The 12,460-nt window shown below is 32.1% G+C and overlaps 1 protein-coding gene across 1 annotated transcript in view; it reads left to right on the forward strand.

Moving 5' to 3' along the window:
- The window catches only part of Mbd5 (methyl-CpG binding domain protein 5), a 402,700-nt gene that overhangs the window by 173,399 nt on the left and 216,841 nt on the right, over positions 1–12,460 (forward strand). Inside the window, exon 6 of the mRNA XM_077802477.1 lies at positions 4,755–4,900. The gene's annotated coding sequence lies outside the window, so the exon portion shown is untranslated. The remainder of the gene's footprint in view (positions 1–4,754; positions 4,901–12,460) is intronic.

Here is a 12,460-nt window from a genome sequence, read left to right on the forward strand (position 1 = left end):
TTAATAAAAAGTAAACAGTATTTGGCTTTGAGGAAAAATGAGTAGTTAAATGAATATTTAAATGAACATTGAAAAGCACATCTAAGTTACAAATAAAAATCTAGTACAAATCAGCTTTTTTCATGTGATCTTTTTGAGTTCTTTATTTTATGCTTTCTAAATCAACTGGTTTCAATTTTGAAATAAGAAAATTTTACATATAATCATCATATTCTTTTCGGTTCACACTTTAAAAATATTTAATACTTATAGAATTAGATAAGTGCATTTATACTTCTATAAATGTGGTGATAGTCATTTTGAGGTAAATTTAGAGATTTTTTAATAGACTTCATTATTGGATGTCACCAACAGTTTTATGATGTGTATTCTAAGTAGCAACTTATTTGACAGTAAATTTTAATATGTAGAACTGAGAGTTAATAACAACAATAAAAATACCATGGCATCTAAGAGGACTTTCAAATGATCTGAGTAGCTAAAATATTAGCATGTTTCTCATGCCCCAAGGAGAGTTATTCACTCATATGCCTTATTCCTCCCAAATCATTCCATTTTCGGTGGAAGAGATATTTATATAACCATGTAGTTACTGATTTTTGTAAAGTATAAATATATGCAGATGTCATTATTAATTTGAACATGTGCTATTTGACCTTCTAGATCAGAGATCTGCAAACTTTTTTCTATGAAAGGCCAAATATTAGATATGTAGGGTTTTAGGGCCAGACGTCTCTATGTTACTACTCAACTCTGCTGTTGTGATGTAAAAGCAGCCACAGGCAATAGATAAACAAATAAGTGTGACTGTGTTCCAGCTTTATTTATGGATACTGAAATTTGAATTTCATATACTCTTTTAGGTGTCATGAAATATTTTTCTTCTTCTGACATTTTTTGAGCCATTTAAAGATGTAAAATCCATTCTTGGCTCAAAAGTATACAGAAACAGGTGGCAGACTGGATTTAATTCTGTAGGCTGAAGTTTGCCAACTTTTTGTTCTAGGTGGTTAAATCCACTGGTTGGAAAAATATGTTTTAGCAATACGTCTTAAATTCTTCCACTACCACGTGTGCCATACCATCGCAAAGTTCTTACCCATCTTAGCTTATGCCTGATAACAAAGGATGTTCAATTTGTAGCTTCTGTGTCTCTAGTAAAAAAAAATAACAATAATTTTAATAATAACTCACAAGTAGTTCACAGAAGTAAATAAAATTTCAGCTCTGCCTACTGTGAAGCTACTTGTCTCTGGTTGGGATGATGTGGCATGATACCACAGAAGTAAAACTGGGAAATGTGGAGACTGAGCTGTAGCGCTGGTTCTATCATTATCCAGTCAAAGTGGTTATGTTTCCCAAACTTCCAAACACCAATGCTTCACCTATTGGTGGTGAAGGAGTATTAGGAAGTTATATGGTTATTAAAATAGTAAATATGAAATCACTTCATTATTGTCATTGTGGTGGTCATTGCACTTTATTATTATGTGTTATATATCACTCTTGAAGACTAGATATAAATTGCACATAAATTTTCTCTATGTTTCTTGCTTCGTTACCCTCAGATTTTGAGCAACTTTTATCTTCTCACTGTGGATTATACCCAATATATTACTAATAAAACTATGAAATTGCTAAATTACATTGTATATATTCTTTCTTATCACTGCTCTATGAAGGCAGTGACTTTGTTTTGTCCCTGCTATTTCCCCACATCCCAAAGCACTGTCTGGAATATGTTTGGGTCTCTTAAATCGTTTCTGAGTAAATGAGTGGCACAAATAATCTCATATGTTCCCTTACTTTGCATTATCAAATGGAGTATATAAAGCTCATTATAAATAAAATGACTTAAATGCATAAAGCAAATACATAGGACTTCAAAGGAAATCTATTTTATCTAACTTTATTGAAACATAGTTCTACCCACAAATCCTTTAAAGGTCCATGGACACTTTTTTTTTTTTTAAATAAAGACAATATAGGCAAGGGACACAGATAATTATAATTTGCAAAATTGTTTTGATAGGCTGTATAATAAATGCAAGCTTTGTTTGAGCTCTTAAAATACTCCTTCCTCTGTATTTTTAAATAATATAAAAACAATGGATTTTCCCCCCTTCTTTGGTAAAATTTCTTGTGGTTACAAGAAAAACAGATTTTAGTATACAAAAAGAGTAGTTTCTGGGAAGAGACTGGAGATCTTACGTAATTCATAGGTGAGAATAAGAAGAACAAAAGCTACTCTGGGAACATCAGCTTTCTTCAGAGTAGAGCCTTAGATGGGAGTTTCCATCGTGCATACAAGTTTTAAAATACTAGGAGAAACCTGGCTAATGCAGCATGGATCACAGATGAATGCCTGTATTGGTTAGCCAGAGCCAAGAGTAGAATCATGTAGTAGAGCTGTTAGCACTTTGGGCCACTGTTTGGTATAAGGGTGAGCTGGAATGACCCTAAGAGATGTCTATTATATAGATATATTAATATGACTGCAGAAAATGGTGTTTATTTTATACTTATTAACTTCTCAAGATAAAAATAGTTTTACTCCAAACTGGAAGACAACTTGGTTCATTAATAATTACATCAACTATAATTATAATTTTAAATATCTACCAGACTACCAACTGGCATATTGTTAATTAGTTTAATATAATATAATGTAGCCAGTATAATTTAGTAGCAATATTGATAAGTGTTAAGAGAACAAGTTCTTGAGCTGGACTGGTATAGCTCATTTCCCATTTCTACCATTTAATTATTTGTGGAAGTGTATTCAAATTACTCAATCTCTATCACTCATTTTTATTAACTATAAAAAGGAAGGGAACTGCTACAAAACAACAAGCCAAAATATCACTGGCATGCCACAATAAGCATTTAATCCTTGCTCAGGCACTTGTCTATAAGATGGAGTAGGTCTGATCTAGACTGGTCTCAGGTGAACTTGGTTTCACATTGAATATGGGTCTAGATATGTACTACATTTCTCTCATCTTCCTTAGACCAGCAGATACTTGAGACATTTTTTTTTATCAAAATGAAAAGGCAGGATTACAAGGGAATGGGCTCAATGCTCAAGTATATTTCAGGATTCTTCTTTTGTGATGTCTGCTATTATTCAATTTGCCAAAGAAGTCACATTGCCAAGCTAAGTCAAAGCACAAAGAGACATACACTTTCTATGGAGGTATTATGAAGGAAGAGAAATCTAACATCACAAGCTAATTACAGTCTTTTTAAAAATGCCACTTAGAATGAAAATACGTGTTGCAGTGGGGATAGTAACATATTTGATTTCAGGGTGTTGTCCCAGACTTCTTGGATGATGGGACATGTTACATAATTATATAATTATAATTACATAATTATAATTATCTTTAAAAACTCCAAAAATGCTTAATTCCAAAACACATCTGGCCTCCAAGAGACCATGGGACTGTATACTATCAAGGAATTATAAATACTATGAATGAAAATGAAGTATGTATAGATATAGAGATGAGGGCTGGTGGGGAAGAAGATAAGGCTTGAAGTGAGGGAGGGTAGATAGCTAGAAGCCTCTCTGGGAGGTAACATTTGAGCTAATTTCAGAAGCTTGCCACGGATCTCTCAAAGAAAAGTAATGTTTTGGTCACTGGGAAAGATGTGACTTTCGGGGGAAGTGTTCAATTCTGAGAGAAGATAAAGTTCAAAGATCTAAACCAAGAGTGTGCTTAGCATGTTTAAGAAGAATATGAGGACTTCTAAGGCTGTGATACCAAACAATGGGAAGAGTGATTTAATAGGTTGTCAGAGAGAAAACAAGAGTTCAATCATCTCAGGCAAGGGTAAGGCCTTTGGATGTTATCATAAATGTTTAGGAAGTCTTTCAGGGAGTTGGAATAAGGGAGTGCCTTCAATATAATTTTCTTTTAAAGACTATCTGTTGCTCCATAGATAATAATAACATATCATTCTTTGTTCTGTGTATAATGGATTATTGCAGTGGTAAGAACTGGGAAAAATGAATGATCATTAGTCTGCATGAAATTCAAAAAGTTAATGGTGCTGTTCATAAGATACTTTTTATTGATGTCCTTAAATACAAATCTTAAAAAATACACAATAAAAGCTGTCTGTTCAACATTGGTAAATTTATGAGCAAGTGCTGTGCTATGAATTAGTAATCTAAATATTATTATACTATCATGTTTATTTTTTCTTGTTCTAAATTTTTCTCCAAGCATTAGGGCTTAGAAATTAGCAGTCATGACAATGCTCCCTCATTCTTCCCAAAGATGCTTCTCTTTTCCCTGCTGAGAGACAGCTAGGGGAAAGATCCCTTATCTTTGAATGGTAAGAAGTAGTTTCTCAGGCTGGCTCTGCCACTAACTCACTGTAATATTGGGTGAGTTATTTAACATCTCTGAATTTCAGTTTCCTTTAAGGGTAAAATATGAGAATTAAATCACCTGATTTATATAGCTCTTTTTTTTAACCTATAGTTATAGTTTAGTAAGTCATTTGTGTTGGAAACTAACATGATTCTAAGTGAGACTTTACAAAAATCTCAAATTTGGGGGCTGGTGATGTAGCTGAGTGGTAGAGCTCATGCCTAGCAGGCTCAAGACCCTGAGTTCAATCCCCAAACCTGGGACAGTGGGGGAAGACCTCAGATTTTCCTTAAATATGAATCTTAAAAAAATACACAATAACAAGCACTCTGTTCAACATTGGTAAATTTATGCTTGTCTCCTTTATAACAGGACCAAGAAAATAAATTCCAGAAACCAGGAGCACAGAATATTTTTCTTCATCAATCCATAGAACTCTGATACTTCTCTAATTCCATCAAACACAGGAATGACCACCTTGGCAGATGGCCGCAGAGGATGTCAACAATTTTTTGGAGGCAAGCAATGAACTATTTGTGCCATTGATTTTCTGTTATTAATTATATGAGAACAAGTAAAATTACCTTGTGTTTTAATGGGGAAAAAAGTTGTCTTTATCATAGAATTTTATATAAGCATAGCTATTTCTTCATTTTTTTCTTTTTCTTTTTTTCTGTTTAGAACTGTTGCATGTCACAAATTCTATTAAGATGTGTTTTCCCTTACCTGCAGTATTATACAGAATAAGGCAACATTAAATTCCTAAGTATAAAATTCAGATTTAAATAACAGAAGTTATTTGAAAAGAGGGCTCTTTGTATCTACCTTGGATACATATATCATGTAACTGCAAGCACTAAATATATGTGGAGATTAATTTCAACTTACTTTAGAATTATCCCGGTCGTTTGTGAATTTTTTTCTTTTTAGTTTAAATAATTCTTCATCTTTTCCTCCCTTATATTTATTCTAAAGTGATCCAAAATCTTGGGAAGCCATCCCTTTATGTTCCTCACAGATTTATATTTGTAAGAATTCTGCATTAAAAGATTTCACTGACCTTTTATTTAATTTCATGGCAGTCACTATTGCTTCTGAAAGAGTAGTTGGGCAAGGATTATGGACCACAATGCCATCATCAAAATTGAAATTAATTACATTACCCTTTAAAGGAAAAATTTGCTTAGAAAGAAATTGACCATGCTTAAGAGGAAAAAAATATGTGTGTGTGTGTGTGTGTGTGTGTGTGTGTAATCTGCAATCTCCATATTCATAAAAAATAGACATAAGTAGATGAGGATAAAATGAAATAAAAATAAATTCTAAAAATTTAACTATAAATGCACTAAAATTGAATTTGTTTATACAAATTTATAAATTTTATTTATGTTTATTTTATACAACCACAAAAACTGTAGATATACTCAGAACGTTTTACATAGTGTTATTTCAACCTATAGGTCTAAAGTTATCCAGTAAATGTGTCTCTTTTTTAAGTTGTACATAATGGAATGCTTTCTGTAAGTAAAGGAGACCATAAATGTTTAAAAAGTCCAGTGAAAGCTTCAGAGTTTTCTTTCAGTAACTAGAATCAAAATTAATTCTTGCTTTTCTGTTGGGGGAAATTTCATCTAATTACATTCAATTTATTCTGCAACTTTTTGAACAGCAAATCCTGATTACCAAAGAAAAACAGCTGTGTTGCCCTTGCCTCACAGTTATAACAATAGTATTATTAGGCAGTCACTGGGCCTTAAAAAACCATGAAGTGGTCATCCACTGGCATCCTTCTGGCAGAGACACACCTGAGCCTTTCTGAACTGCTGATGATATATGCCTTCCATTTGTAAGGATCTTCAAAGAAACAGATTCTACTGCTTCCTTCAGCAATCCAATTTAGTGTAACAACTCTCAAGAATAGGAGATTCTTTCTTTTAACCTTTTATCTACTTTCATTAAGTAACTATTTCTAAAACTTCTTTTCTCAGAATTAGCCTAGTTTTATATAACCACTTAAAATTTTTTTCACTTAAATATTTTTTTAAAATACTAAAATTTGACCATTTTTTTTAGTTGTAGATGGACAGAATACCTTTATTTTATTTTTATGTGGTGCTGAGGATCCTTCCCAATGCCTCACACATGCCAGGCGAGCATTCTTACCACTGAGCAATAGGCCCAACCCAACCATTCTTAATTAGTAGATATTATTCCTGTAAACCATGGTTCTCCATAAACAACCTAGTATCAAATATCTTTCTCTCTAACATTTTCATATCTAATTCGTCCGCATATCATCTCATTTTCAGTTTTAGTTATTCTTTAGCCATTCCAGCTTATCTGTGTAAGATAGCTTTAAATTCTATTTCTTGCACATTATTAAGAATCCACCCCTTTGTTTATTAACTTCATTCTATTTATGACCATGTCATTAATAAAGCACAGATACTTATAATTCTGATCCAAAGTGCTATCTTATTTATTTCCCATAAATTCTAAATATTTTCAGGCTATAATAATAAAAACTTAGAAATTAGAAAGGCAATTAGAATATCACAGTTATGATTTATAAACCTACAATCGAAGAACATGAATTTACAGAACAGATTAAGGCTGACTGACCAACTATGCCATTCACCAGCTGTATGACCTTGGTTAAATTAGTGACTCTCTTTGACCCCTAGTTTGTATATCTTTAAATATTGGATGCTAATAATAATGTAATGTTGAGTATTAAATAGGATAGTTAACATTCAGGTACCAGCACTTGCCTAACATGTAATTCAATAAATAGGTGATATCATTATTCTACTTTTGAAAATGTTAAAAATAGGTTTCCTCATAGCAATCTCAACTCATAGTAATCTCAACTCATAGTAATCTCAACTTTTATAAAAGAATAATGAATTTGTCCATTATTCATGCCAGATTCCTCTCTCTCTTTCTACACACACACACACACACACACACACACACACACACACACACCTTTATAGTCCTGCTGCTAAATTTTATTCACATCAAAGTCTCCCAATAAGAACTTCATGTTTAAAAATATGTAAGTGTGGGTCTGGGGATGTAGCTCAGTGGTAGAACACTTGCCTAGAACATGTGAGGCACTGGGTTTGATGCTCAGCACCACATAAAAATAAATAAATAAAATAAAGATATCATGTCTATGTACAACTGAAAAAATTTTTTAAAAAAATGTAAGTGTTCTGGGCACAGTATCACACTCCTTTAATCCCAGCAACTCAGGAGGCTGAGGCAGGAGAATTACAATTTCAAGACCAGCCTCAGCGACTCAGCAAGACCCTGTCTCCAAATTAAAAAAAAAAAAAACAATGGTCTGTGGATGTAGCTGATTTGTAAAGCATCCCTGGGTTCAGTCTCTAGTACCAAAAAAATTAAAATATAAGTGTACAAATGCATTTTATCCAGAAATCAGCATTAGAAAACATAACAGGCCATATGGCACATGCCTCTAATTCCAGCTACTTGAGAAATTGAGGCAGGAGGATTGCAAGTTGGAAGACAGCCTGGGCAATTTAGCAAGATTCTGTTTTGTCATAAAATTTTAACAAGGGCTGGAACAGGAGCTTACTGATATAGTATTTGCCTATTAAGGCCCTAAGTTGTGTCCCCAGCACCTCACACTAACACACCGGTCATTCTTAAACTACGCCTCATGAAAACTACATACATTTCAAATTTTGCAAGAAATTTTAGGTGTTCATGAGCTCACTGAAATTTTAACTTTATGTTAACCATAACTATTTGGAGAAATACTCTATTTATAGGGCAGAATTATTTGAAGAATCTTCTTCAATAATTTGTTTTATATATATACATTTCATATATATATATATATATATATATATATATATTAATCAGATGTTTATTTAATCTGAGTAACTGATTTGATTTGACAGTTTTGTTCTATTGATTTCTTTGGTCACTTTAGCAAATTACCACAAACTTGGTAACTTCAATTAACAAAAGTTATTCTCTCATGAAGTCTACAAGTCCAAAATTAAGTTATCAATTAAACCATATTGTTTGAAACCAGGAGAGAAGAATTTTGTTCCATGTCTTTGGCTTGGCTCTGGAGTTGGCAGGGCTTGGCGTTCCATCTCTGTTGTCTCTGCCTTCATCATCACATAGCTTCTCCCTGTGTATCTATGACTCTTTTCCTCTTCTTATAAGTACACAGTCACATTGAATTAAGGCTCACCCTAATTCAGTATGACTTCATTGTAACTTGATTACATTGGCAAATATTGTTCAGTGTTTCCAAATAAGTTCACATTCATGGATATTGGGACTTGGGACTTGAACATACCTTTTGGGGTAACATGATTTAACTCATAACGCTATCTTATATATATTTTCTCAATTTTAATTTCAAATAGGTTTAAGGAGGAAAACTGAATTTTAAAAAAGAAATTTACTTCTGTATATTCAGTTTAGCCTCTAGAAGAAAGAGGCTGTTTCATTTATGAGACAACATGGTCCATGGGTAAATATACTTGTTTTGCTTATGAATATTTTTAGCACCATTTATTAAGCATGGTTTTTTAATAATTCCTATCTAAACACTATAACTCTATTTTGTGTAATTATAAAGCCATAGTATCTTTTTTTGTTTACCTGATAAAGAGTTCAAATAATAGTCTTACAGAGATTTATGATCAAAGGCTAGCTATTACATATATAAAAAATGAGTTTCCTTAAAGACTTTAGAGAGAATACAGTATTTATATTTACAGTTTTACTCATAGTTACATGTTGTAAGTGAACAAAGGTAACACTTCCTTTGCTATAAACCAGGGCTACTTTTTGTTTTCATGAGTAAAAATTTTACTTTAACTTGAAACTGAGAAAAATTGTTGACGTTTCAAAATGAACAACTTTGTTAAGTAGTTTCAACATTAATTCTACTGCATATTCTAGTAAAGATCATTCAACTGAAGTTTTTTTTTTCCTAATGTCTAATGTCTAACTCAATATGTGATATATAGGTCATTAGTACATTGTATCATTGTATATTATTTTTGGTCATATCTCATATAATTAGACAATTGTCACAGGTATTTAAGGCCATAAAACTTACACAGGGTGTACACCCTTATTTCATCAATTTAAGAAAAGGATTTTATGTGCATTGTCTTTTCTTTGAGCTTCTGAAAGGAAAGGTATATAAAGCATTCTTGGATGAAATACATAAAATTTCTCAAACATACTTCTGTCACACAGGTAATACTTGTTTCAAAATACTCTTTGCATATAGTAAGTACTTAATAAATGCTTATGAATCAAAAGAAAGATATTATAATCAGCCCATTTGCTTGTAAATAGCATCTGAAAGGAGAACTCAAATAAGGCAATTCATTCATAAACCTTTCAGGTTAAATATTTTTCCTAAATTTGGTATAAAAAAACAAACAAGAATTAGAGAGCTTGCAGTTCTGGATAGTGGACATATCCTTTTTTATTTCCTAAAACTTTATTTCCTAAAACTTTCCTAAAGTACTAGTAACCTGTAGGACTTTGCCGAGGGTTGAAATTCGCAGGGAGTGGGTAGGAGCCTATAGAATGAATCATTGAATGATTCGTTGACTGTGTATTTCAGGAATACATAGTCAATACATAAGAAATATGAACTTAAGGAATAGAACCGATTTTCTAAATATTTCATTAAAGTACTAGAGCAATAGTTCTCTAATAGGAGTATGCTTCAGCATAATCTACAGAGCTTTTTAAAACCGTAGATGTTTTGTCTATTTTTCAATTCTCCCATTTATAGGCTATGTGACTTAGTATTATTTAATCAAAATAAAGGAATCAAACCTTTGAAAAGTGGGGATGACACAATTTTGGACTTTTAGATGATAAAGTACATTGCAAAAAATGGAAATAAAATATATACTTAGTTGTTGACTAATCTAATTAGGAGAAATTAAAATTAACAGTGAGGAATTTAAGTTAGTAGAGACCATATATAGTATGAAGTGGAGTAAATACCCTGTGTTACCAACAAAATAATAATAATAGCAGCAACAACTGGGGAAAGTATTAGAATTTGTACTTTTACACTCAAATGTCTACATTCCAAGGCCAAGAGTTTCTTTGAAATTGGAATGGATTGATTTGTTTGGTAGATTTTTCATCAGTAGATTTCCCAGTGAGACTGACTGTTTGCTAGGAGTGTGACAGTTTTGAGTGTTGACTAGGGATAGGATGGGGTGGTTTATGGAATTGTATGGATTAGGAAATCTCTATGGTTCCTTTCAACTCTAATATGCTGTGTGTGTATATAATTGACAGTCTTTCCTTTGTGTGCATCATTCATCTGTATATTTTGCCAACTTCTGTGTACTACATATTTATGGATTTCAAAAAATACAGGATGCATTAGACTTAATAATCCCTACAAGATTATATCATGGAGGTACTTAAATGAAATAATCATATTTCATTTGTATATGTTGGTTATTTCTATAACCATTTAGAAACCAACTGAAACGTGTGAAACAGGAATGCTGAAATATTTGTTCCTATTCAGAAAGAAACATCTTGTGATTGTCAAAAATAAAAAAGTGTCTTCTTGACCCTGAGACTTTGGAGAAAAAAACTTCCTGAGAACTCTGTGCAATACACAACATATTGTATAATTACAAAAGAATAAGACTCAAGTCCTTATGTTAATTACTGTCATACCTTGCATGATGGCTCCTTTACCAAACAGAATTGCTTTTGAGGCAACCATTATTTATTAATTAGACAGAATCTTAGGCAAGAGAGCCATATTTACTGTAAGAAAAATTGCTTGTGGGTTGGGGGGGCAGAATCTTCATAAGAGAGGTATAAGAGTGATGTACCTTGAAGGATGGGAGTCATTTGATTCCAGAGTCCCAGAAAGAGTTGAAGGGAAAGGAATTCCTAAAGGAAAACTACTTCTGACTTAAAAGTAGCAAAATGAAAACAGCAATACTAGTTTCCTTCTTCCCACACCCTTCCACCCCCCAGTATGCTTCAAAAGCAATTTAAGGACAGGAAAATATGTCTACAAGTGAAACTGAGCTACTTATATTTGCTTAACTTCCCTTACTACAGAATTTTACTGCTTTTTGTTTTACTGGATTTTTAGTGAGTCGCTGCCTCCTGAAAACTGTTTTACCTCTATAATAAAATTCAACATATAGTACTGTCAGTGAGAGAAGGAAGGTGGGGTCACAGAACTGAAGAGACTGGTTCAAGCAATCAGCATATTAATGGTAGGGTTATTAAGTTTTGCTTTTGGATTGCAAAAGCAATACATACGCATAGATTTTTAAATAAAAAAGTAATTTTTTAAATTAAAAAGTAAAATTTATTTGATTAATTTATTTGATTAATTTGTTTTTAGTTCCCACAGATAACCTGTATTAATTTTTATTGTGTCATTTTGGAAATCTAACCACATGCGAATGCATGTGTGCATATGCATAACAAATACACACCTGTATATACTTTTATATCATTTTTTACATGAATGCAGATAATCCACTGTTTTTTGCCACTGGATTTCTGCTCTTTTTCTCTTTGTTATTGATTTCTAAAAGCTCATGTTACACTAATAAAAAATGCCATTTTTCATGTGTTTCAAATATTTTTCTGTAGTTTAATTTACCAGTCAACTCAGTTTATGATAGTTTTTTTTATTTTCCATACTATAATTTTACATTTTAGTTTAGGCAAATTATCAGTGTTTCTTTTATGGTTTCTGTAGCCTTATGTTCAATATTATAAAATATGTAACACCATTTTTATTCTACCCTTATGGCTTAATTTTTTATGTTTCAAATTTCAAATTATCTAAAATTCTTAGTGTCTCAGCAATGTTTATTGAATGATCTGTCTTCAACTGATTGAAAATGAAGGTTTATCATATTAAAATCCTATGTATATTCAAAGATATTTCAAAATCCTCCCAAGATATATTTTGTTTATCTATGCCTTCCTGGGACTAAACTCTTTAATTTCTGTACCTTTGCAATATTTTTAATATCTGAAAAGATTGATCTGTTCTTTCTTCT

This window comes from Urocitellus parryii, chromosome 1, assembly GCF_045843805.1.
Source record: "Urocitellus parryii isolate mUroPar1 chromosome 1, mUroPar1.hap1, whole genome shotgun sequence".
In the NCBI taxonomy this organism is placed as follows: Eukaryota; Metazoa; Chordata; class Mammalia; order Rodentia; family Sciuridae; genus Urocitellus; species Urocitellus parryii.